General features: G+C 38.7%; 1 long non-coding RNA gene across 3 annotated transcripts; it reads right to left on the bottom strand.

The window, feature by feature from the left end:
- Window positions 1-1,183: 1,183 nt before the first annotated feature.
- Window positions 1,184-22,336, bottom strand: LOC116509983. 3 transcript variants are annotated; one of them, XR_004255588.1, is made up of 4 exons: window positions 22,069-22,336; window positions 15,504-15,560; window positions 12,098-13,529; window positions 1,184-1,414 (listed from the first exon to the last, which is right to left on the bottom strand). It is a non-coding gene; the product is annotated as an uncharacterized LOC116509983 (long non-coding RNA). The 3 variants fall into 3 exon arrangements; XR_004255587.1 differs by lacking the exon at window positions 1,184-1,414 and having other exon boundaries at window positions 10,069-12,250; window positions 13,433-13,529; XR_004255586.1 differs by lacking the exon at window positions 1,184-1,414 and having other exon boundaries at window positions 10,069-13,529.
- Window positions 22,337-22,468: the final 132 nt, after the last annotated feature.

Genomic DNA, 22,468 nt, shown 5'->3' with positions numbered 1-22,468 from the left:
AAGAGATCCTCTACTGTCTCTCTCAATGCTTTTTCATCAGAAGAATTAAGTCTCCCTGATCTGAACAATTTTAATCTTTTGTCAAAACATGTGCGTTCCACTCACATGTTTTGGAAAAAAAAAAAAGGGAGGGATTGTGGGAAGTTATCATCCAGCCCTCTCCCAGAAAAATGAAATATCCTAGGAAATATTGAAAAGGCAGAATATTTCTCTGGATGTGAAAAGAAACATGTTTTAAAAGACAGAATTGTTGCCTATAGCTTTCTGCCCACCCCCAGCTAATGGGCCATTAAGATGGCCCGGCTAGCTCACTTTACATAATAAAGACTTCTCCTCACTGCAGCTGTAGGGGGAAGGGATATTACTCAACTGACCACAAGGCATCTGAGAACTCATCACAGCCTAGAGAGTAGCCCCCTGCATGGCACCATGGGAGTTTGATAACCAGTCAGAATACTTACACAGGAACAGGAAACAGAGAGGTGGGACTAAACAGGGTATAAAAGCCTAGCAAGCCCCTTCCTCAGCCCTTCTCTTCTTCTCCATCAACATTGAAGCATGTGATCACCTTTTCTGTTCAGGGCTCAAGCCATGTGGCCCTGTCCAACAATAAACCATCTTTCCAAGCAGCCTCCATGTCTCCAGTGTCTTCTTCCCCACTTGGAGCTGAACCCAGAAGGACATTTCTTTCAACAATATTGAAAAGGCAGAATAGTTCTCTGGATGTGAAAAGGGAAGAAACATGTTTTAAAAGACAGAATAGCTTCCTGCAGCTTCCTTCCCATCCCCCTTTGTCAATGAGCCATTAAAGCCTGAGCTAGTCCACTTTACATAATAAGGAGTTCTCCCCTTCAGCTCCAGAGTGATTGGATTAAGGCATGACGATATTGACCCTTTACCCAACTCGCCACATGGCATCTGAGAACTCAACCAAACCTGGATTCAAAACACAGCCTAGAGAGTTGCCCCTGCATGGACCCATGGGAGTCTGATAACCAATCAGAATACAAGCTCAAGATCAAAGGCCAGAGAGGGCATAAAACCAGGGACTCAGCTTCTCTTCCTTCCTTCCCTTCTCTTCTCCACCAACATTGAAGCATGTGATCATTTTTTCTGTTCAGGACTCAAGCCATGTGGTCCTGTCCACCATTAAAACCATCTTTCCAAGCAGCCTCCATGTCTCCAGTGTCTTTTTCCCCCACTTGAAGCCGAACCCAGAAGGACATTTCTTCCAACAGTTCTTCAGCAGCAATTCTACTTTTACGCTTACTTTTGTGTACAGCTCTTTTATGTACAAAACAATCGGAGTTTAGAACAGCACCACAGTCATGGCCCCTCTTTCTCCAGGCCCTGAAACTGCAGGCATTTGACTCTTGCAAAAGGAAATCCAAGGAAAAATGAAGCTGTTCAGCAGCTGAAAAATATGTGAAAAGATTGTTACTGTTCAGAATGGTAGCTGATTTAAAACACAGCATTGTGAGCAAGTAGTTTGGTAAACGAATACCTATTGTCTACTGAACAACGCAGTAATTTCTATAGGGTATTTGAGCATTTCCATGGAAACATACTGCAACCATCCTTCACACTGCTAATCTTGATGGGCTGGTAAACACTGCTATTAGTGCTTGGATAACATATGATGTCATGAAGTCTGTGTCCTCTTGAGTAATAACTGAGCTTAAATCTGGGGAAGGTGTGCCTCAACTATTAACTGTAAACAAAATCCAAGGACCCAAGTAATTTTCACTGTACTATTCTCCATAATACCTCTGTGGTTATTTTATGAAAAATAAAAATAAAATGTGAAGTAATAACCACTTAAATTAACCTAGAAACTTAAATTCCATGAAGGCACCTTAGAGATATTTCATTCCAAACAGAAAAAATTTCTGACCCAAATCTTTTGATAAAAATCAAGCATTTCAGCTTGTAAAATACAAACTAAATTGCTTGATAATCTCAAATGCTTTAAGCAAGCCCAGACATTGTTTTTTCCCCTTCCTCTTCCCCCGTGTTTTGGTCTTGCTTTGGATATAAAAGAGGACAAAACTTTAGTAAGGGGGAAAGGGAATTTAGCAGATGTAACTTGCATGAGTAACTTTTAAGTTTATGCAGCACTTCAAAAAGGGAAAAAAATGCGTGCAACTATTCACATAGCACATTGACAGCTTCTTAAAGCAACTGCAGCCAGAAAAGATTCCAGGAAGAGATGCAGCTGCTTTAAATAGTTACTAACAGATGATGCAATGAGTATCCTATGTACTTTTTCCTTGAATGCAACATGCTGCACATCCCTAACAGCCATTAGAGAAATAGACTATGTACTTTTATCAGGCCACTTACAGTTGCATATTAGGGTGTGGGCTTTCAAGTTCCCCATAATTTTTACATCAATCAAAAGAATAAATAAAGAGAGCGAGAGAGAAAGGTGTGGTGGTGGAATCCATATTTAGTTACACTCTTCAAATGGAATGTGGGAGGAGGCTGTAGACATTCAAATTAGGCTTCATTGAGCACTAAGGCTGTTTCAGGTTACACCTGAGATTTTTCTCAAGGGTTGCTGGGAAGAAACACTCAGATTCTTCAGTAAATGGAAAATAGAATTAGAAAGAAAATCATTTTCATCTTGAATGAAATCGGTGTGACTATGAATTATTCTGTATAGCCTGCCTTTCTGTTTATAGGAGCCTTCAAGCTAATTTACAACATTAAAACAAAATACATGATATCTTGGTGATTTATCTGTTTTGGTTAAAAGCAGTTATTTTCTACTACTCAAAGGATAAAGCAGTTTACTTCTATGTCAGAGATTCTCTGATATTTTACAATGATATTTTGTATTGATTATATTATAGTACCATATAGTATTTATTAGTAAACAGTGACTATTGATAAATTTAATATTTTAGGTAGATTTTCTTCTTTTCCTTTATTTCCTCTTTGTTAATTTTTTTCAGTTTTTAAAATCCTTTTCCTTTTCTCTTTGTTTTTTATTTATTTTTTCATTACATTGACACATGACCTAATTTAATTGTGTGTAGGGAGGTTGTATATAATCTTTTTTGTAATTATATATAAATAATATAAAGTTAAAATGCATTTATATGCAGTTCTCTCTTCGCCCCCAAATATGTGGGGGGGGGGGAGACAGCCAGAGAGACAAAGAGAAAGGGGGAGAGAGGTAAAATCTATATAACTGCAATTAAAATTAGTATCAATTCTCAATTTAGTTAAAGATTTGGTGAAATTAATGTGTTTTTCCCATTTTCCAACCTCTGGGACAGTGGGAGTCAAGCACACTTTTCTGTAGAGAGGATACTATAGCTTGGGAACCACAGAGAAACAACAAGCTTGAGAGAGTGATAAACATGTCAGAAAAGCTAAGACTGCTAATCTAAGTGGCTGGACAGGTCAATGATGAGAAAAATAGCCTCTTAGAAAGTCCTAAATCAGATCTGAACTACATACATAATTAAATATGGAGATAATTTTGATGTTATTTGATATTTTTTGTAACTTATATATCACCATATGAATGCATACTCACAAACAATCCAACATAATTTGATGTGTCATAATCCCAAGTAAGTGTATACTGGGATTGTGGTTAAGATGTTTTTATAAGGGATTGAAACCAATTAACTGGAGAATTGGTGGGCTCCTCTTTGTTGGAAGTTTTCAAATAGCATCTCAACAATGAGTGGCCAGGCTGCTTTAATTTGATTAATGTAATGAATATGGGGTAGAATCTGATGACCCAAATAGTATCTTCATATGAGCTGAAGGTATTTAACCACTGTTACTCTACCTTGGCAAGTTGCTGAGCAGAGAATTCTGTGAGTTGAAGTCCACAGAGATGCTCAGGTTGGGAAACGCTGATTTAATCAATCTTTTGCTAGCTGCATATCATTCACCTCTCCAAACTGTTTAACCATTAGCATTAGGCTATTTATACATGTGCCAAAAATGGTGTGCTAGAAACTAAAACAATACCTGTCTGGGTTAGGGGAGATCTTGGAAATATTTCCACTGAATCTAGCCCCATTGCTCTTGGTTTCCTTGCTATTTCTATTTGCACAGTTTGCACACAACACAGCACTTATTTCTGAGTCTGGGCTAATACATATGTCAGACTGAATCGACAACAAATAAAAATAAGAGCAAAAATGGGAATAATGAATATTTTTTAAGAGTAGTAGTTGTTATGCTTTTGAAAATCAGACACACATTTCTAAGCTTATAAGAGATCTGTACAATTCAGCTGTGAGCTGTGTGTCTTTGCCCAGGGATAAAGAAGCTTACATGAACTATTTGGAATCTTATTTCTAACATACCTTTCACCTTTAAATAACCCCATACCCTTTTTAAATAGTGGGCAATAAGTCAAATACTTAATGATTTAAGTCATTCGAGGCATGCAAATATTCCTTTGATCTCAAAAGACCCTTTTCTACTTATGCAAAGTCATTCAGATGCAGATCTGTTTCAGAATCTTTGAGCATATGCATAAAACATCACAAAAATGTGATTTTAAAGTAAGGCTAAGGCTATAAAATGTGTGATGTATATTGAATATTTCACAAAATGTTTAATAAAGGTTAGTACAGCTACTTTGTGGAGAGACAAACATTTCAGATAGTAGGACATTAAATGTCCTGGTTAGAACTTGTCCTATTCTTGTCTGCACACTTGATTGAAATTATTTAAATGATTTTAGATTTATTTTTTTCATGTGTATTTGTTCTTGGCTATGACCTACCTGTTGGAATCTATTAAGATATGAAGAATATATTTTCTAGCATGTAGTTGGTTATCTTAAACTATTGAAAAAGTATTGTACATCTATATCTGATAAGTTTGTATTAATGTTTGTTCTTAAACAAAAGGGCAAGAAAGAAGGATGTTATTGATGTTATTCTGTTTAACATGATTTCCTACGTTTCTCTTTTTTTCTAGCTCATAACAGAGTTATTTTATAATATTTTTTCTACATCTCTATGTTGCAGGAGCAAACTCACTTATATATTCATACTGTTTAACATGAATATTGTGGAACTTCCAGATGGTCCACACAGTGAGAAGCCACCATTTGAAGTGGATCTTCACTGTATACATTGCTGCCGAACATTTGGTGACATGGACAATATAAAAACACTGTAGATAAATAAATGAAATTTTAAAACTTTTAATGCAAATAGTGGAGAGAGTCTGTGTTGCATATTCAATATGCAAATACCAGCTCATCAATTAGATTTGTAATGTACGTTGGCTGCTGGAGCGGAGGAGGAGTTGGAACGGTTGAGGCTTGAGTGGCAGGTAACCCTCCAGCAACCGTCATCTGCGCGAGGTAGCGTTCTATTTCGTTGGAGGATGAATCTGCCAACTCTGCAGCGCGAGCCTCGTCTATGGCATAAGCTAATGTGACCTTAGGCTTGCCCAAAAGTCTACGCCTGAGAAAAATATCCTTTAGGCCACAGACGAATTGCTCTGCGAGATTTGCCTCAAGATCTGGGAACTCACACTGCGCTGCAGCAACTCTCAAGGCTTGCAAAAATTGATTTACCGTTTCTGCAGGCTTTTGGACTCGCCTGCGGTAAGCGAAGCGTCTGGCTATTTGAGATGGAGTAGGTGCGTAGTATGCCTGCAGTCCGTCTGTTAGTTCTTGCCAGGTGAGGTCGTACACCGCTCTAGGGGCGGCAAAGGACCTTGCGGTGGCAAACATTTCTGGGCCACAAGCCGTAAGGAAGAACCCACATTTCCTCGCTTGAGACTGACCTTGACGGTTGTTAGCGATTAAAAAGCATTCAAACCGTTCAAGAAATGCCTCCCAGGTTTCACCTCCAACCCCAAAAGGGGCAAACATTGGCATTCCGGCCATAGCAGTTGGTTGGAGTGTAGACGATGTGACTAGAAGTGGCAGTTGGTTCCTTTTTCTTCTGGTTACAGGTCCCCAGTCCTCGTCGCCAGTATTATAAACGTGTGGGTTGTTGTTGTGAGGGAATTGACACGCAGGAGCCATGTGCAAGACAGATCTTTATTATAACACAGGTGACAAGCGATTCAAACGTTCCCTGCAACTGCCAGGGTATTTATACTAGCACTCAGACCAACTGTCAAAACGACCAACCAATCAGGTCGCAGCTGGTATTTGCATATTGAATATGCAACAATCTGACCTGACCTTCCACTCTGAATTCTCATTTAAGCATCCAAGGAATCTTCCTGAGTGTATGACTTACAAACTGCAATTAAGCTTTAGAAAAGATACACTGGGATTTTTCCTATCTAGTTTTTTTTTAAAAGGAGAGGTTATTTTTTTAACTTTCATGAATTTACTGTATAGCTATTGGTGTAGGTTGTTGCATGGTATGTGGTATGGGAAGATGAAAGGCGTGAGTGCAGACTGATGAGACTGGTTGCGTGGAGGAGGTTTCTTCAAGCCTAACATTTAGAAACTATTATCACTGCTAATTGAGAGGTTCAGCAAAGTAAGAAAATAATTCCCAGCTGAGTTTTAAATAACTTACCCGCCCTGTTTCGATTCCTCCTATAATATAAAGTAAGGGTTAAAAAAAATCAGTTAGGAGGCTGGCACACTTCATTCTGGATTGTTGAGAACAAAATGTTGTAGGTGGATTTCTATGAAAAGAGGTATAGATAGAACTAGCTATAATTAATCAGTATATGTGCACATCTGTGCATATATGCTGTGAAATGGGTGTATTATTGTATTTTGTGAATGAAAATACACAGTGACATTATTTTTACCTTATATTTAGACACATAGGCAAGTTTCTTCATTTTTTGCATTACTAGTTTGACTTCTATTCAGTGTTCTGTTAATATGACTGATTGTGCCAATTGTGAGACCATTTGCAACAGGCCCTCAACATTCCTGAAGTGCCAGTGCCAAAAGGCCCAAAACGGTTGGGAACCCCATGTATCCTGAGGAATATGTGTAACACAACTGTTTAACATATAACAAAAGAATGAAGAACTGCAGGGTAAACAGAACAGGCACACAGCTTATCCCAAAATTCAAAAGAAAAGAGACATTTATTCTCCAAAACACCTGAAGGCAGGACAAGAAGCAATGGATAGAAACTAATCAAGGAGAATTTTTCTGACATTAGAAGAATTAATCAGTGGAATAGCTTGCCTCCAGAGGTTGTGAACTGTCTAAGACTGGAGGTTTTTAAGAAAAGATTGGACAACCATTTTTCTGAAATGGTATAGGATTTCCTGCCTGATGTTTTTTTTTGGGGGGGTGGGGGGTGGAATAGAAGATCTCCAAGATCCCATTCTCCTCTCCTCTCCCCTATATTACCCTATCCTATCCTTCCATTCATTGTGCTAGTGATGCCTAGAGTCTTCTTTGCTTATATGTCACATTTCCACTATACTTTGCTGCTAAATTAGCAAACTATTTTGGTAATATAAGGCCATAATAGCAAATAACAAACATTTGATTAAATTAGTTGCTGACATTGCCATGCAGGAAAACAAATTCTGAAGATCCAAAAATAGAACTGTAGTGGGAACATTGAACATAAGAACTATGAATACAATGTACTGACAGATGAAATGAATTCAATGCACATTGATCTTTTAGACATCAGCAAATCTCTCTGTGAATGCAAAGGCTCGGGAAAGGTTGCCTATAGATTGCTTGTAGATTTTCTTTTCTTTTCTACCCTCTTTGAGGAGTGGAGAGATTGAAGAGCTTGCAAAACAAACAAGAAAGAATACTAAATGGCAAAAACTCAGACATCCCTATTAAAGGTACTTTTTAACATTGTTTTGATATGTTAAAGCAGTCTTTCTCAATCTTGGCAACTATACTATGTGTGGAATTCAACTCCCAGAATATGCCAGCAGGGGAATTCTGGGAGTTGAGTTCCACACATTTTTTTTTAAATGTTAAGGTTGAGAAACACTGCGTTAAAGGAAAATGTTGCTCAGCATTTTAATTGTTGTGGTCCAACTGCCTCATGTTGTTTGGGGACTATTGGGATTACAGTATTTATTAATACGCAATTGCCTCTTTTTTCAACTAATATGAAAGACGTAATATTAATCATAGTTGTCATTGTCATCTTTCTCTCCGTGGTTTACTCAAGTTTATAAAGCATTTAAAAACCATTAATGTTTAAGATGAATACTGCACATTTTTCTGTTTCAGTCTAATAAAAGTACATACTTCTTTCAACTGTATTGTAATTAATAATGCTACTAAATACTTGTAAGGTTTTTAAGGCAATAGCCTTTGGAAAAGTTCAAGCCATTGAAACAACTCTTTCATGTACACTGGGAAAAGTACTTCTTTAGTTTATAATTACTTATTTCTAATAAGTGTTAGTCAGTCTAAAGTGAGAGTTCTCACATTGATGTAAAATAAAAATATCACTAAAATATGTCCCAAAAGCAAAAGGAATCATTAAACTAACCACTGAAAGCTGCAGAAACCAAACAAATAGGAAATACAAATACCGCACCTAAAAGCAATGGAAATGAAGGAAATTCAGAAATCTGGCAGATTAAGATATTTGCTTAGAATAATAGAAATGGAAGGGGCGTTGGAGGTCTTCTAGTCCAACCCCTCTGCCAAAGGCAGGAATTCTTTGGACAAATAGTTGTCCAATCTTTCTTTGAAAACTTCCAGTGATGGAGCACCCACACTTCAGGGAGGCAAATTGTTCCATTAACTGTTCTCACTGCCAGGAAATTCCTCTTTACTTCTCTAGGAAGTTATCACCCAGCCCTCTCCCAGAAAAATGAAATATCCTAGGAAATATTGAAAAGGCAGAATATTATATTTTCCTGGATGTGAAAAAGGGAGAAATACATTTTAAACACAAAGTAAATTCCTGCAGCTTCCTGCCCACCCCGCTTTTTTGTCAATGAGCCATTAAAGCCTGAGCTAGTCCACTTTACATAGTAAAGAGTTCTCCCCTTCAGCTCCAGGGGGATGGGATGAAGGCATGATAATATTGGCCCTTTACTCAACTGACCACATGGCATCTGAGAATTCAACCAAACCTGGACTCAGCCTAGAGAGTTGCCCCTGCATGGCCCCATGACAACCAATCAGAATACATTTCTTATGCATGAACAGGAAACAGATAGGTGGGGCCAAACAAATTATAAAAAGCCCTGCAAGCCCCTCCTTCGACTCTTCTCCTTCTTCACCCAACACCTGGAAGCATGTGATCACTTTTTTCCCCAGGACCTCAAGCCATGCGGTCCTGTCCACCATTAAACATTAAACCATATTTCTAAGCAGCCTCCATGCCTCCAGTGTCTTTTTCCCCTTGAAGCTGAACCCAGGACATTTCTTCCAACACTTTCTTGTTGGATCTCCCTCTGATGAGGTTCCACTCCTTGCTTTTGTCCTGCCTTCTGCTGCTATGCAAAATAATTTGACATCCTCTCAGTCTTTCAAGTATTAAAGACTGCTACCATGACTCTCTAAGCCTCCTGTTTGTTAGGCTAAACATACCTAGTTCCCTAGTGCTTCATTGTATGATGTGGCCTCCAGACCCCTTATGATCTTTGTTGCTCTTCTCTGCACACTTCCTAGGGCAGTGATGGCGAACCTATGACACCCGTGTCAGTGCTGACACGCGTAGCCATTTGGGGTGACACGCACAGGATTTCATGCGATTCATCCTCGGCTCCTGCACGGCCGCCGAGGATGAAAGAATCTGTGCTGGAGGAATGGGGGGGGGGGGGCGGGACGTGTGATCTCCCCCGCCCACACTCACTTACTGTATCGCCGCCGCCCCTTTCTGAGTGCAGGGGCTGCTGGTAAGGCGTGCGTGCCATGCGCACACACGTCATCAGCGCGGCGAGGGAGGACCCGCAGGAGAGGAGCGCGGGAACAGTGCGCGCCTCTCTCCAGTCAGGCCGGCACAGAGAGTCTACTCCTGGGACTGTCAGTTACGACCGCACCACAGCAGGGAACAGCGGAGTGCCAACGGGAACTGTGAGCGCCATTAGCAGCAACTATAAATTGCACAAAATTATGTTTTTGTCGAAGTGACACACAACGCGAGTTATGCTCGATTTTTTGCCGATTTTTGACACACCACGCCAAAAAGGTTGCCCATCACTGTCCTAGGGCTATAGCATATTTTTTGTATTATGGTGACCAGAGGTGGATTCCTACCGGTTCGGCGCCATCTTGTTTTTTGCTTCTCTGCATACACAGAAGCATTGTTTTAGTATGCACATATGCACATAGCGCAGCGCGCCCCTGGGCAAACTGGCAGTAGCAGCAGCCAGAACCCACCTCTGATGGTGACCAAAACTGAGAAGAAAAAGAAGGTAATTGAGGCATTCAGTAACTGAGTAGGTAATTCAGGTAACTGAGCTGAAACTAGGTGAAGTTATTCCATACTGCTGAGGCCTGGTCCTAAATAATTCCATACAACATCTTAGTATGTGAAGATAGCCAGACACCCAGTGAAAATTTCATACTTCTAGAACAATAAAATGGGAAGTGGTGCTTGTTCAAATTCGATGGATTTAGATAGTATTACTCTGTACATATGACTTTTAAAATTGTGTTGCCTACCGTTTTCAAGGATATAAGAACTATTCACTAGGAAACATGTAATATATTTCATCTTTTCAAGCAATACTTGAGATATTTAAGTAACTAGACTCTTTGTTAGTAGGGGCTAATTTCTGCAAAGCACAAATATATTGTTTTCTTTGCTGAGAGATAGTGGGGGAAAATTATTTTATGCTTAATTCCTGCCTGCCCTAGAAAGTTAAAGGCAGGAAAAAGTAAAACCTTAATTCTCTGACAATTTACTAGTGTTTTATATTCAAATGCTAGCTGAAAGGTAGAATCTTGTCCAAGGCTATTTATTATCTCCTTCCTTTGTTCCTTATCAGTTCTTTTGAAAATAGAATCTTGAAGTAAAAAGGATTAACCAGATAAGGTGGGATCATTTTCAACACTGATCTGCTGCTCTTATTTGTACTTTAATTGTCAATTTCTACTAAAACAACACTTTGATTTGAACAATTAAGATTTGGTTATCAAATGGTCAGAACTTCAAAGTGATAGTTTGTTTTTCAATAGTCTGAAATACAAACATATGGTTTTTAGATAAATTGTTACAATTTTTATGAATAAACCTGCAATAAAAAATGATAATATTCAGAAAACACTGGAAGGATAAATCAATCTCATGAAGTTGTGGGAAAAACTGAACAACAGAGTTCTATGCATGCTATCTTGAACTTCCAACAGAAAGGCAAGATACAAAATCTAACAAATCAAAAGTGGGAACGGGATATTGAAATGTCAGCTACCATAGAAAATTGAATTATTTAGTCTTCTTAGTTAAGACTTTCCACCAAGAATTGTATTAGTGTAAGCAAAGTTATATAAAAAGATTTCAGAAATATTTGCCTGCAGTCTGATATAATAGCTATGCTGATATTATTAGCTTGTCTAACAGGAGATACAATTTATTTTGCCATTTAATTTTTCTATACCTTCCTATATGAGCATATATTCAAGCATCTTACCATATCATTGTTAATAAGAATAATATATTAACAGTTTTGATAAAAACAGAATATTCTCACAGTGGGCAGATTGGTCTTTGTCAGATATTAAAGGATACAAGATAAGGTATTTTGCCACTATAGGTGGTCACAGAGGTTATTGAGGCTCCTATTACAGCAATGAATCCAGGAACAGTGAAAATACCTATACCCAGAAACCGTACTCCCAACAAAGCCTCTGCTTATCAGGATTTATCTATCCCATTGTTGTATTTAGATAGGCACAGCCTTTCCCGAGTCAGAAGTTATGCAGAAATAAAGCTGAATCTAATTTTGCATAATGCTGATGATGCTAAGCCCTCAAAACTCCTAATGACTGACTCCAGTGGCATCCCATGGATAGTGGACAGGATTGGAGATTTTAAAAAAAGGTTTTGAGGAATCCTTCAATATAGTTGCTGGAGTGCAGAGAAAAAGGAAATCGGAATAGAACAGAAACTTGCAGTTTCCAATATCCAGATGGTACAGGAAAACATGCGCCTCATGACATAGCCGTAATTATTCAAGGGATCACCTCTGTCTGGTTGTTTCTCTGCATCTGGCAAGATGTGGCTGAGGGGGTTGCTTCAGGTCCCATCAATCAAGCAGAGTCATTTCATAGGACCCAAGTGTTGTGGCTGCTTTGCTTCAGGGCCTGCTTTCTGGAGTGATATCCAGATTTAAATATCTGAAAAATCATGTTAGTGTGGTTTATATTATCCTCCAAGTTCATCTAAATGAGAAGATTGCAAAACACATTTCCTAGCTTATTTAGTTTTAGCATTTGGCTTAGTTTGCTTTGAAAAAAGGATTCCTTTTTTCTCTAATAGAAGCAAAGGCAACTTTTCTAATATATCCCAATACCTTCCATCTTTTATATGTTTTATTTTTTCATTAGAACACTTCCATAATGCTTTCTACTAGACATCTAATGATGGAGCTTCTGAATTTTCACAATACTGTGCTACAACCAATCTTGTAGCAACAATCATGAATCACAGTTATATTTTCAGTTCTTTGAATTATTTCACTAAATAATAACAGTAATCATATCTTCTACCTTTATTAAGTTTTTTAATATATATATATAGGCCTTTCCCAGTAATTTTATCAACTTAAATGGGGTATAATGAATCAGATATTGATAAATGCATATCATTACTTTAAATAATTTTCCTGATATTTGCCGATAGCGATCATAATGGGAGTTCGTCCAAAGTGTATCTGAGACATCAATTCTTAAATTTGATTCCCATGTCTCAAAGAAATTGAGATAATATTGAGAGATATTGCTCCCACTGTAGTGATTTGTTTATATAAACAAAATAATAATGTAGCATTATCTTCTCTCTGTATTGACCTATTTTGTAACAGAAGGCATGTGTTGCAAGTTTTTCCTAATCATAGTAAGAGATTTCATATTTAAAATGACTAATTCAGGAAACAGCTTAATGCAAGTAGTATTTGGGAAGGAAATGCTAAAATATTGTTAATGAAGATCATTTTGATAGGGTAGTAATTTCATTTTCACATTAAGTTATGATTAATTTTGTGGACAGTCAGATTCCTAGGAGCAGAAATATAGAATGTTTTCTTCTGCCACAGTTTTTCCCAATCTGCAAACTATATTATCCCTAGTCAACTGCAATATCCAAACAAGAAATGAAGGTAAATTTCCATTGGAAGTCATGACATTAAAACAATATTTTTAATAGTTTCTGTATCTAGTTATGTCTGACTCTAGGGCCTAGGCTCCTCTCCATGTCTTGGTGGAGGGAGACAGCATTGTCCAAAGACATTTTCTGCGGTCATGTAGCTAGCATGGAATACTTACCTTCTCACCAAAGTGGTACCTATTTTATCTACTCACATTTTCATGTTTTCAAACTGCTAGGTGGACAGGAGCAGGGTCTAGAAATGTGGAACTCATCCCATTGTGTGGTGCTCAAGTCTTGAATCCAGGACATCTGCACCAGAGCCATGGTGACACAGTGGTGAGAATGCAGTACTTCAGACTATTTCTGCTGACTGCTGGCTGCCAGCAAATCAGCAGTTCAATTTTCACCAGCTCAAAATTGACTCAACCTTCCATCCTTCTGAAATCAGTAAAATGATGATCCAGATTGTTGGGGGCAATAGGCTGACACTGAAAACCTCTTTGAGTGGGCTGTAAAACACTGTGCAGCGGTATATACTGTAAGTCTAAATGCTATTGCTAGTGCAATTGATATTCACATATGAACATAACAAATGAAGATTATATATATATATATATATATATATATATATATATATATATATATATATATATATATATAAATAAATATAATAATGTATATGAATATAATATTACACTACGAATATAATCCTATGAATACTATTAGCATCGACAAAATCACCATCAGTCAATTGCAAAAGGCAGCTTTACTTGGAATAGCTTACATCCTACAATGGTACTTTTAACACCATCAAACAATATCTGCCTCCTTGGGAAGAACTTGATAGGTGAATAAAAATGCCAAATCCAATCAAAATATCTGGCTGACGGTGTGCCTAACTATATGAGAGATGTCAATTTTTCAGCAGGACAGCTCAGTGGTGGGATTCAAAATGTTTTACTACCGGTTCTGTGGGCATAGCTTGGTAGGCGTGGCTTGGTAGGCATAGCAGGGTACGGCTACTGTAAAGTATCCATTCCCTCCCCACTCCAGGGAAAGGTTACTGCAAATCTCATTTTCTTCCTAATCAGCTGGGACTCAGGAGGCAGAGAAAAGATGGAGATGGGGCCAATCAGAGGTAGTATTTACCGGTTCTCTGAACTACTCAAAATTTCTGCTACCGGTTCTCCAGAACTGGTCAGAACCTACTGAATACCATCTCTGGGACAGTTACAAGGAATCAAGTACAACTTAAAGGATTCTTTATTTTTTTCCCCAGAATATAGAGAGATGTGAACTTTTCTCATCACCCACAACCTATCCTATAGGCAGCTCATAGATGACCTGGGCTATTCCCACCAAAACTAACCAATGCAGTTGATATTTGGACATAGAATCTATCTTCTGGGCTTTAGGCTACATTGGGAGTAAATAAATTCAGAAGAATGTAATGGCAAACCAATTCATAGGTACAGTGTATCTTTAAAGCCATCAGTTCTGGATATTTTGTCTTTCTATCTTTACTCACAAATGTGATGAAAACTATTTCCAATCTTAGCTCTAGTTTAGAGGTTACCAACCGGAAGCCTCAGGACTACACTCAATTGCCAAAAATCTTAGACATGGCTACTAACATGATATAATTTTAATATGTGAGAATGCAGAAATTCAATACTTAACAACAAACTAATAATATCAATTATATACTTAATTTTTAAAGATAAATGAAATAAAATCAAATTTAGATATAATTCTGGGCTTCACTCACTGCTTTTTAGTTTGACACCTATAGAATTTTCCAAAACCAAGTGTTGCTCTTCACTTAGAAGAAGTTATTGGATTCTTGCTCTATTTGGTGCTTTTCTATGGGGGCAGTGTTCCTTTTTTAAAAATAAGGAAAGTTGAGCATTAAATCTGAGTTGAGCATTAAATCTAGTTGGTCTTCAGATAACAAGCAAATTTTGACCTGATTTTATGGGTACTATATTTTTTCATCTATGTACCTGATCCCAAATAATCCTTTCCTACAGCTTGTATTCTGAAAGCTAGCATTCAGCACTGTAGCTGCGTTGGAAGAGCCCCCTCCCCCTTAATTTTCTACCTCCATATTCTTAGCATCTTGTAATTATCAAAGCCCCATAAGAACTAGTAGCCTTCAGGGAACAGCTGGTCTTATTTTGCTTTTGTTTTAAGTACAAAAGTCATTTGTCTTCTCTTTCCTGTTCTGCAGTTTTAAGAGGGCTTGTAATCATCATAAACATGTTGAAACACATAGCAGTTCACCTTAAGACAGTTGTGAGATAGAGAACTCTGCTTTCTTACTTCCTGGATCAGGCATACCTGTAGGTAAAACAAAAGAACACACAGCTTGGCATTAATAACACAGTGAATTTAGCTTTGGCAGATTATAAATGTACCGTATACATGTTTCTACAGACAATAATATACTGTACATGAGCCCAAACAAAGCAAATATTCTGAAATTTCTCTCTGTATTTTCTTATACTGTTGTTCGATATCATTTGCACATACCCCTCGTTTATTGTAAAATTTTGTTTCTTACAAAAAGGTCATATCAGTTAATTAAAAAACAAAATTAAGAATGAAATGTTTGCTGATATTGCAAGGCTCATTCAAAATATATCTTTGGTCTCTTTAAAAGTAGAAGTAAAGAAATGACCTGTGGACAATTTAGCAGTTTAATATTTTGATAAAGTAAGGGCCATAGAATTACTCATTATCAATCACTCTGCATTATCCCACACCTCATAGACTAACTCCAAGTTACAGGCATAGAGCAGGGATATGCGATAAAGCAGCCAGAAACATTCTCAATACTCCTCACATCCCATCTTCTGATCCTCTGACCTTTCATCAGGATATTTTTGAGTGACAGTTTTGTAGTCAAACATCAGGCAGGCTCCACATTGCTCAGCCATCATATTCATGATAGTTCCTTTTTTGTATAATTTTTTGCACTGATGTCCTGTGTCTCGTGTTTTGCACTTTCCTGTTATGGTAATACCATGTTTCCTTAAAAATAAGACTGGGCCTTATTTTCTTTTGGGCCCCAATGGCTTATTTTTGTGGGTGTCTTGTTTTGTGGCCACCTGCCTGGTCCTTCCCACCATCTGCTTGCCCACGACCTCAATGGCCTATAGGGCTTCCCAAGGCAGACACACTTTTTGCCCAAATGGAGAAATGACAGAGACTCAAGGCTTTGTCTGCTTGCAAATGGGGCACTTTGGAACGGAACTAAGCATGTTGGGATCGCCTCCCCCCCCACCATGGTGCCTCTGTCTGCCTCTACCACGCACTTTTCACCCAGAGGGAGACGAAGCTTCGCCTTCTTGCAAATGGAATGCTTTGAAATTGAGCTAATTGCTGTATTTCAAAGTGCCCCATTTGTAAACAGGCAAAGCTTTGAGTCTCTCACTGTCTGGGTGAAAAATGCATTTACCCTGGGAAGCCCTGGAAGCCATTGCTACTGCGGACAAGCAGATGGTGAGAGGGAGCGGGCATGCAGCTGCCTCCCCCTCCCCACATGCAGCTGCCTCCACCTGCTGCCAGTGTCACTGTGCAAGCCTCCCACAAGCCTCCTGTGAGTCAGGCAGCCATGTAGCACATCCGGATCGCCTGCCCCTCCCCCCCACCTCTGCTTCTGCACTTGGACTTATTGCTGGATACTGTTGGCCCCCTTGCACTTGCCGCCTCTTGTGCTGACCATGCCCATCCCCTGGGCTTATTTTTGGGGTAGGGCTTTTATTAGGCCTACCCCAAAAATTAGGCTAGGGTTTATTTTCAGTGAGTCTTATTTTCGGGGAAACACTGTGGGAATAACATCTTTATCATTAAAACATTTTTCCTGCTTTCTGATGTAAAAGGATGAGAAGTGCCATCTTTGGGGTTGATTAAAATTGCAGGAACAGAGATGTATATAAATAAGGATGGTATTCCACTGTATTGATCTCATTTTAACCAAGTACCCATCTGCTTTTCACTATTACCCTGGCAAATGCTGATATAGCAGCTACAACAGTGGATAACTACCCACTGGAGTAGTATCTTTGTGGTTCTGTAATGAACAAAGATGCGTTCTGAAAGATTTGAACTTTATTCAAATTATCAGAATCTTAGATTTCTCACTATCAAACTCCATATACAGAGGTAATTATAGTTATATGATATAAACATGAATGAATATCATCTTAAACTTGATGAAGTGGAAATAACATGCATAAAAGTAAAGATGTAATTCACTTTTACTGCTTTCTCAATTCTAATAGTGCCAAATAGTGCTAAATCATTTTTCATCTCCGCTTATAACTTCTTTCTTGTTTTTCAAAATGTCCACTTTATCATTAGCAATTGTCCTACAGATTCTTAATTTTTTTCATTTCCTCTTTCCTCTTTACACTTCTTTATTCCATTTTCTCTTCAAAAACTGCTGAATTAGCATTAATTGATTCAGATATCTTCTTGTCCAATTCTTCAAACAATTTTGTGGATAATTTCCATTTCTGTAGGTTGCTCTAATGATCATCTCCTCCTGTTTTTGCCACTCTCCTGATTGTGCCATTCTAATATTATTGTCCAAAAGTAAACATGCTTCAATTGCAAGGGAAAAAAATAAATGACAGACTCCTCCTGCTGTTTTTCCCCCCATTTGGCCTTTCTGCAGTATGTCAATTTTTTAGTCTCATTTCACACTCCATAGTTAAACTCATATGGTCTATTTCATACTTCCTTTATCTACTTGTTTTATAAAATTCCTCAATTGTCTGCATTCTTTTAATATCTTTAAACAGCACTCACACAAAAGTTTTTAGTGATAATATTTTCAAAAGCACTTTCACCCAAAAATATTTTTTGAAAATTATACTTCATCAATCCTTGATAGTACAGTAGTTTAAATTTCTTTAAAACACTTTCCTTTCACTTTTTTTTCATCAAGAAGGAAGATTGACTCACCAAGTGATTTTTTTTTAGCCTGCTGATTGGAAGAGCTCTTAAACTTTAAATTGATATGTCATGTAGTGATTAATAAAGTGAGAGTTTTGCAAATTTCATGTTCATTATAGACTGGTTTGCAGTTATCAGCATGACTGAAATCTTTGACTCCCAGCTCACAAGTTGAATACAAAAAACACAATTCCTACAATCTCCTTAAGAGCAGCAGCTGGCTAGAATACAGGTGGGCAATCCCTCAGTCTCTTCTTGTCCAGAGACATTCCCCCAAACAGAATTCACTGTCTGACTACCAATCTCCACTGCGGTGTTGACCCTGCTCTTTTAGGGATATCTAGTTAGATCTCAAATACTTTGACCACCTAATGAGAAGGAAGGAGGCACTAGAGAAGAGTCTAATGCTGGGGGTTGATTGAGAGCAAAAAAAGAAGAGGACGACAGAGAATGAGGTGGCTGGATGGAGTCACTGAGGCAGTTGGTGTGAGCTTATATGGACTCCTGGGGATGGTAGAGGACAGGAAGGCCTGGAAGAACATTGTCCATGGGGTTGTGATGGGTTGGACATGACTTTGCAACTAACAACAACAACATCCAGAAGACTGAAAAGTTAAAGAAGAAAAGCAAAATATGAATCAGTGCATAATATAGATGCAGTAAGAATTGCTTCCAAAGATAAATTGGTATAGAGGTAAACCAAATGTTATTTGTATAAATGATTTAATTATATTTTTCTCCATTTATCTTCACTGAATACTTTTGAAATATTTTAAATAGTGCAATTTTAAAAAAATATCTAGAAAGTTAATTTTTCCTCAGTGAACATTCTATCAGTTAAATTTCTTATGTTATGTGAACTGAGTCATTATGGTTATGTAAATCATGGTTTAAAGATTAATGTGATGTATGAATTCAGCCAATTCATTCTGCCATAAATCCTTGTTAAATACAACAGAAAATGGAAATATATTTCACGATGATCTTGATGGAGAAATGGAATAAAACAGGATAAAATTTAATAGAAATAAATGCAAATTCTTCATTGGGAAAGGATAAATCCAATGCACGAATGTAAGATAAACATAAGGGTATGCACAATGTTCTGGGCATTAAACCTTCCACGTCTACATGAGTCTGAATAGTCTATTCTCAATCTGCATGTTTCCAATCTTTTATTTTGGAAATGAAACAAAATGGGCTTTTTATTCTGATTCAGATCAAAATATATTGATCATGGTATCATTGGGTAAAAAACTAAGTTTTCTTTGTGACAGCGTATGTGGAGGGGGAAGAAAGAAGACCTCGGAAGAGGATGAAAAGGGAGGGTTGGGATTTGTCACTCTGGGACATCTGCAGTGGCAGATGCTGAGTGGAAGCAGGGAACACCCAATGGGCCTCTTTTCATGTCCCTGGTATTTTCCAACTGAAGTGGTACCTATTTATCTTCTTGCATTTGCATGCTTTCGACCTGCTAGGTGGGCAGGAGCTAGGGCAAATTGACTGGGCTCGCTCTCAGGTTTTGAACTGCCAAGCTCTCAATCGCTCAATGGCTTTTTGACTCAGTGTCCTAACTACACGATCCACCGTGGCCCCATTAATAACATAATATCTCTCAGAATCAGAATAGAGCTGGAAGGAACCTTGAAGGACCTCTAGTCCAGCCTCCTGCTCAAACAGGAGATCCTATACCAGTGATGGCAAACTTATGGCACACGTGCTGGAAGTGACACACAGAGTCATCTCTCTGGGCATGCCAGCCATTGCCTGCTGCTCTTCTGGGTACCGGCGTGCATATGTGCACCGGCCAGCTGGTCTTCACATGCGCAGGACACCGGAGACCAGAAGAGCAACTCTCTGGTGCACATGCACATGCTGGGAAGCTGAGCTTTGGTTTTCGGCATGCACATGCACTCCAGTCAGCTGGTCTTTGTGCACATATGCACACCAGAAACCAGAAGACCAGCTTACTGGCGTGCATGCACATGCCAGAAACCAGAAGTTTAGCCTGCATGCCAGGGAGCTGGTCTCCTGGTTTCTGGTGCTCCCCCCCCCCACGCATGTGTGCTCCCATTTCAGCACTTGGTGCAGAAAAGGTTTGCCAACATGTCCTATACCATTTCTGATAAGTGACTGTCCAGTCTCTTCTTAAACCCTCCAATGATGAAGCACCCACAACATCTGAAGGCAAGCTGTTTCACTGGTTAATTGTCCTCACTGTTAGGAAGTTTCTCCTTAATTCCAGGTTGCCTCTCTCCTTGATTAGTTTCCAACCATTGTTTCTTGTCTTGCTTTTTTGTGCTTTGGAAAATAAATTTGACCCCCCTCCTCTTTGTGACAGCCTCTGAAATACTGGAATACTGCTAATGTCCTCCCTAGTCCTTCTTTATTCTAGACTAGCCAAAACAAAATCCTGAAACTGTTCTTCATATGTTTTAGTCTCCAGGCCTTTAATCATTTTAGTTGCTCTTTGCACTTTTTCCAAAGTCTCAATATCTTTTTTGTAACGTGGTGACTAAAACCAGATGCAGTATTCCAGGTGCTGTCTTTCTAAGGCTTTATAAAATGGTATTAATACTTCACATGATTTTGATTCTATGCCTCGGTTTATAGAACCAAGGATTATATTAGCTTTTTTGGCTGCTGCTGCACACAGCTGACTCATGTTTAAGTGATCGTCCACTAGGACTCCAAGGTCCCTCTCACAGTTACTGTTTTTGAGCCAGGTTTCACCTAATCTGTACTTGTACCTTTGGTTTTTCCTGCCTAAGTGTAAAACCTTACTTTCCTCCACATTAAATTTTATTTTGTTGGATAGGGCCCATTGTTCAAGTCTGTCAAGATCTTTTTGGATCCTGAGCTTGTCTTCTGGGGTGTTGGTTTTCCTGCCAGCTTAGTGTCATCTGCAAATCTGATGAGTTTCCCTTCTATTCCCTCATCTAAGTCATTTATGAAGATATTGAAGAGTACTGGACCTAAGACCTTGTGGTACTGATGAAAGAAATGTCCTTCTGGGTTCGGCTCCAAGTGGGGAAAAAGTCACTGGAGACATGGAGGCTGCTTGGAAAGATGGTTTATTGGTGAACAGGACCACATGGCTTGAGTCCTGAACAGAAAAGGTGATCATATGCTTCAATGTTGGTGGAGAAAAAGAGAAGGGAAGCTCAGAGATGCTGAGTCCCTGGTTTTATGCCCCCTCTGGCCTTTGATCTTGAGCTTGTTTTCTGATTGGTTGTCAGACTCCCATGGGGCCATGCAGGGGCAACTCTCTAGGCTGCATTTTGAATTCAAGTTTGGTTGAATTCTCAGATGCCATGTGGCGAGTTGGGTAAAGAGCCAATATTATAATGCTTTAATCCCATCCCCCTGGAGCTGAAGTGGAGAAGTCTTTATTATGTAAAGTAGACTAGCTTGGCCTTCTTAATGGCCCATTGACAACGTGGGGATGGGCAGGAAGCTACAAGCAGCTAGTCTGTCTTTTAAAACATGTTTCTTTCTTTTTACATCCAGAGAAATATTCTGCCTTTTCAATATTTCTTAGGATATTTCATTTTTCTGGGAGAGGGCTGGGTGATAACTTCCTACAGTACCCCAGTGGTTACTTCCCTCCATGTAGATATAATACCATTAAGGACCATTTGCTGAGTAAGGTTTATCAGCTAGTTATTGTTATTGGTGTAATTAATAACATTCAAAACACACAGGCAACAGACTAACTGTTGTGAGGGGTGTCTTCTCTTCCAATCTCCTATTCAAGTTGGGGATCTTCCAATCCAACCCCCTATTCAAGCAGGAGACACAATATCATTCAGATCTCTTTGAATAACACTGGAATAAGGAGACATTTTGTGACAATGAGAACAATCAAACCAATGGAACAGCTTACCTTCAGAAATTGGGGGAACTTGACCACTGGCAGCTTTCAAGAAGAAACTGACCTGCCATTTGTTAGAAATGATGTAGGATCTCCTGCTTGGACAGCCTAGTGGTGGTGGTAGCTTTGGACTAGAAGACCTACAAGGTCCCTTCAAACTCAGTTAATCTGTTAAATGAGAATTTGAAAAAATTGTCGTTTTTTACACTGGAAAGGAATATTCACTTGAAAAAGATTTTCTGTTCACTCCGTTCATGCCGCTTTCTTTCTTTTCTTTTGATAAAAAACAAGGTAAAAGGCCATTTTCTCTAAACGTTGCCAAAAGTAACCCTACCCCGGCGCCCCCGCGTTTCAGTGGAAAAACTGTCTTTTCCTCCAGCAGGCGATTGTGCAACAGCTGTCTTATTACAAC

This window comes from Thamnophis elegans, chromosome 6 (genome assembly GCF_009769535.1).
Source record: "Thamnophis elegans isolate rThaEle1 chromosome 6, rThaEle1.pri, whole genome shotgun sequence".
NCBI lineage: Eukaryota > Metazoa > Chordata > Lepidosauria > Squamata > Colubridae > Thamnophis > Thamnophis elegans.
The sequence above is the reverse complement of the archived record's forward strand: the minus strand, read 5'-3'. Positions and strand labels throughout refer to the sequence as shown.